Raw genomic sequence first — 6,000 nt, forward strand, 5'->3', positions numbered from 1 at the left:
TTCATGTCACTGTTGTTAGCTGACTTGTCTTTGACCATTTATTTTGAATACATACAGACAGCTACATCCAGCTACATCATTCACCTATTTCAACACAAGAAAACAAAGAAAAAGAGGATAGGCCCATGTTAGACTAAAAACTTTAATTTCATTAATGTATCTGTAGGGGTAAGGTACATTTAATACAAACTATACAAAGAATATACAGACAGAGAAAATAAAAATGAAAATAATAGAAATAAGGAAATGAATGGTGTGTTTGTGTGTGTGTCGGGGGGGGGGGGGGGGGTCACACATACATGAGTGTGTTTAGCCTCAATCACACTGTTGCAGCGGAGGAGATTATTGAGGAAAGTGTTGGATAAGCAAGTATGACACATGCACATGACCTAAAAGTGTGTGTGTGGGTGTGTGCGTGCGTGTGTTAGAATGTGTGTTTGTTATGTGTCCTTTTTTCCTTATTCTTTCTCTACAGATGTGCGTCCGTGCGTAGTACGTGGCCTGGAGGCTAGTTTAGTATGTTAATTTGCTTAGTGGAGGTAATCTCTGTGTCTTTCTCATTAAACCAGTAATGGCTTACAGCAGGACGACAGAACATTCCATTGATACCTCGATAATTATTCAAAGGACACTGAGCTGAATCACTTTAATCTCACATGGGTAACATGCGTAGGAGGTTTTGTGCATGCATGGCAACCTGTCCATTTGACCTTCAACTGCATGTGTATGACATTTACACTGAATTCTTCACTGACAGAAGAAAATGTATGATTAACTACATTTAATGTTGCATGAGAAGGTTTTGGTATTTTGAGAGAATCTGTCTTTTATTTTGTCTGTAAATAAAGCAGAGCATCAGCATAAAGCACCTCTGCACAGAAAACATTGTGTACAAAATTGCTTGTTGAGCAGCTATTTCCAGCAGACTTAGAACAGACCAAGTATACTGTAGGTCTCCGTATAAAGTGTTGTGACCTTGTTACATAAATGTATAGAGACCTATTGACAATGGTGTAAACTTAAGTAACTAAGTTAGCTTGTAGTCTGCTATTTTCAAAAGATCTTTATACATTTGAAAACTTGAAATGGGACATTCTAGATTTAATTTTGGTACTTTAAGTATATTTTAATACCAATACTGTACTTGTACTTTTACTCAAGTACATTTTGAATTCCAGAATTTCTCTGTTGCAGTATTTATACTTTTACTTAAGTAAAACATTTGAGTACTTTATCCACCAATGCCTGTCGCACATTGATGACAAGAAGCTGATTGACAAATATGTACGCATGCTGCTCATGGACTACAACTCACCATTGTTCCAGCATGCTGTTCATGGACTACAACTCACCATTGTTCCAGCATGCTGATCATGGACTACAACTCACCATTGTTCCAGCATGCTGTTCATGGACTACAACTCACCATTGTTCCAGCATGCTGTTCATGGACTACAGCTCACCATTGTTCCAGCATGCTGATCATGGACTACAGCTCAGCATTGTCCCAGCATGCTGTTCATGGACTACAGCTCACCATTGTCCCAGCATGCTGATCATGGACTACAGCTCACCATTGTTCCAGCATGCTGATCATGGACTACAGCTCACCATTGTCCCAGCATGCTGTTCATGGACTACAGCTCACCATTGTTCCAGCATGCTGATCATGGACTACAGCTCAGCATTGTCCCAGCATGCTGATCATGGACTACAGCTCACCGTTGTCCCAGCATGCTGTTCATGGACTACAGCTCACCATTGTTCCAGCATGCTGATCATGGACTACAGCTCACCGTTGTCCCAGCATGCTGTTCATGGACTACAGCTCACCATTGTTCCAGCATGCTGATCATGGACTACAGCTCACCATTGTTCCAGCATGCTGTTCATGGACTACAACTCACCATTGTTCCAGCATGCTGATCATGGACTACAGCTCAGCATTGTCCCAGCATGCTGTTCATGGACTACAGCTCACCATTGTTCCAGCATGCTGATCATGGACTACAGCTCAGCATTGTCCCAGCATGCTGTTCATGGACTACAGCTCACCGTTGTACCAGCAAAGCTTGACACAAAGCTCAGAGACCTGTACTATATATACATTTTGGCCATTTGAAAATGGCCAATCTACAAGCTCACAATACTTCGTCATAGGGGAGCTTGTAGATCAGCTAATTTCACCCATTACGTCATTATCATGCGACAATCAGAATAACAACAACAGACCAGAAGAGAGACGTACATATGGAAGAGACTTTTAAAACTTAAAAAAAAAAAACCCATTCGTCATTGTCAAATATTGTTTTCTGGCATAATGGAAGACACCGTCACGCAAATATGCTTTTTATTAACGTTTTACGCTTTTGTTAATGCAGCCCGTACTGTTAAACGTCAGTGGAGACGGGCAGAATATGAACGGAATATGATGAGCTTAAGAAAGAGAAGAAATGAAATGATAAATGAACTTGATGAAACGGCAAGACAGCGGATGAAATGCATACGTCGACTTGCTGAAACAACACACAGACGCTTTTCCAGGAGGGATCGTGTACATCGACAAATGGTAAGAGGATCATGGTTAAACCTAGCCCCTCTCGGAACCCTCCGAAAGCTTGTGGGGCCATGCTTACTTGTGAATGTGCGCACGCCGACCAACTCACGCAGACGATGGGCCATTTTCCTATAAACTTGTTCGTTCCGAACAGACCCTTCCAACTCCTTCTGAATATTTTCTTCGCCCCACACAAAAAATAAGAGCCTGCACGTCCTCATCTGTCCAATGTGATGTGTCCGAGTCCGTTGTATCGTCCGGCTCGTTGGATGCCATTTTAGGACGGTTGAAACTTGTTATACTATTGTTGTGTTGTTGTTGTTGTTGTTGTCACAGTAGTTTTTTAAAAATGGCGCTGTGCGTTTCTCCTCCGGTCTCCTGTCCTCCTCGCCTCAGCTGCTCGACCAATCGAGAGCAGCAGCGCTTCTGGCCCCGCCCAGTGGTTCCAAGAACTCCGTTTTAGTACTACCTCAAAAGCAGGGCCGAAAAAAGGTTCTGAGAACCTGGTCTGAAACCGTGCCGTACCGCGCTGTGCGCTGTGGAAACAAACTCAGAACCAAAAAAAATAGGTTCAGGTTCTGGATAGTTCTGGTTCCACCCCATAGTGGAAAAGGGGCCTAGACAGGGCTTAAAGTACTCAGTCCTGGTGACAGATTTCAGTCCTGAGGATTTCATAGGGGTCATTTAATGAGATCAGTGCAGATTTGCAAAAAAACATTTTCAGTCTTGAATTTTGTTTGGCTTTAAGCCCCAGAGCTACGCCCACGCATGTGTGCGACTGGATATTAGACTTCCTGTCAAACCCACATCGGATCACATCAGACCCCAGGGATGCGTGCTGAGACCCGCCCCCTGCACAGTCACACATGACTCCAACGCCCTTGCACAGTCACACATGACTCCAACGCCCCTGCACAGTCACACATGACTCCAACGCCCCTGCACAGTCACACATGACTCCAACGCCCCTGCACAGTCACACATGACTCCAACGCCATCACAAAGTTACGTGGACGACACGACAGTGATATAGGCTCGATTGTCAACTATGATGAGTCTGCTTACAGAGACGTACATCAACAGGCCATAACAATAAGACAAACTTAGACTATAATGCATAATAATCTATAGGCAACCACAATAACAGTTGGACACATTAACAAAGCAGAGCATTCACACAGCAGAGTCAACATGACCCATGATAGGACCCAGTATCAACGATGAGTTATACTCTAGTCTAGATTCTATAACTGAGGCTTTATTAGCTGAATTCCCTTCTTGACAGTACGACCATTTTCTTTTTTCCCCCTTTTGTTTCTTCTTTTGTTTCAGAACTTGTTTCTGTCCCTCCAGAGACATGGCCCTGACAAGAGGACAAAACAATCTGTTGGGAGCTCTACAGAAATCATGTTGTCGGGCGAGAACGAAAGCAGCATGCAAAATAAAGAGAATAATTGTCTCTTTCATTACTGTCAAAGTAGAAAAGAGGCTGGTTCAAGTATAGTCTGACAGACAGTGGAGACAAAGGGAGACGGCGAGATCAACGAAATACGGTTTCTATCTTTGACAGCAGTGCACTGCCTTCTCTTGTGCACATGACATGCCATGCATACACTCGTCTAATATGACTGTTGTCATACCGTAGCGTAGATCAAAGTCCTAAGACCGTCATCCTGACATTTTCTTTCTTCCCTTACCATCCCGACATGCACGTGCTTACACAAATACCAATCATGACAGGAGAAGATGGAGCTATTTGACACCAGTCATGTCGTGTACAGGGAAATCCTCTCAAACGCACACCTGATAAATCTCTGGCTCGGCTATCAAACCTGGAACATGCTGTCAGGCATCAAAGCCTATGTGGTGATATAACATATCTTATAGACAAGCTAAGAACAGTGGTTACAGTATAAGCATTCAGTGAACCATTAATTTTGTGTACCTATTCTCAGGCGGAAATTCAGCAGACATATCCTGACATATACAGGAGACTACACACAAATCCAGTTTCCTTTCTCTCTTATCCTCTTTTCAATACAGTAGCAAATGTCAAACTCTTTTTTAAATCAATTATCTTACAAAGATCCTATCTTTTCTTCACTTTTCAGCAGTTTGAATAGATTTTAATCGATTTGCGATATATTGTTATTGTTACATACCTATAGTTTTCAAGCATTCCTCTTGAAATGTTAGCGATCTATCATCTAGGCATGGTGCAAAGTCAATAGGCCATGTAGGCCTACATACCTGGAATTACTTTTAAATTTGCATCAGCATAGATTTGATGTTCGCTGTTAAATGGGTCATATATAGTGTACGACTCCTTAACCTTTTACATGTAGATTGAACTTTGGAATTCCAACCTGCGGTATCCAGGTTACAAGGACTCTAGTTTCATGGATTATCATTATTTAAGTCTACCTATAGCCCCAGGGGTGCCACCAGGGATGTTGTGCTCCATGAAAAGACATTACATTGGGCCCCAGGCAACTCCAACCCTGCATGCATAATCGCTGTAAACACACCACCTCCACAACCTAATAATCAGCCCATATTAAGCTATATTTGCAGCTCTATTGCATTCAAGATATTTATACCTTACTAGCAGTGAGCTATGTTATTGTCAATTTACAATTTAGGCATTTAGCAGATGCTCTTAATCCAGAGCGATTTACATTAACCAAGAACTAAAAGCATGGCAATACATCACATACATAAGTAGTTAAACATGCGTAAACTAAGAACAAAACCGTGGAACATCTATATAATGAAACTATACATACTATACTATACTATAGGCCTACATATATACTATAAAGTGCTATGACTACATCTACCTATACAGTAAAATGCAATTCTAGTTCTGTCTACGTAACATGCTATAACTCTGTATAAAGTCTACATAAAGTGCTTATATGCACAGTGTGTGTGTGTGTGTGTGCATGTGCATGTGTTTTATAGGATAAACCAGCCAGCCTCTTGAAAGGTAATAAAGTTGTAGGTAAAAATCACACCCGTGTGAACTGAGTGGTGCATAATACTGCTGCAGGTCCATAAATGCACACATGATGGATAGGCTTCTTTTTTAATAACTGCAATATTTGCCTGAAATACCATCTTTTAAATAATGAATGGTTCAAGTACACATAACAGTGTATGCCTACAGCTTTTTTGGGCTGAGTATGCTGAAATCATACAATGGAGAATATACTGACGTAGCAAGGAATTTATTTTATTTTATTTGCGTGGGAAGGATGGGTAGCAAGGTTGTTTTCCTACAGCAATGATGGATAGGCTTATTTTTTATTTAATAACTTCAATATTTGCCTGAAATACCATCTTTTAAATAACGAATGGTTCAAGTACACATAACAGTGTATGCCAGTACAGCTAAACATTTGAAAACTTTGAATAGAATGTCCACACACTGGTTGAATACT

The sequence above is a fragment of the Protomyctophum bolini genome (assembly GCF_963924005.1).
Source record: "Protomyctophum bolini genome assembly, chromosome: 1".
Lineage (NCBI taxonomy): Eukaryota > Metazoa > Chordata > Actinopteri > Myctophiformes > Myctophidae > Protomyctophum > Protomyctophum bolini.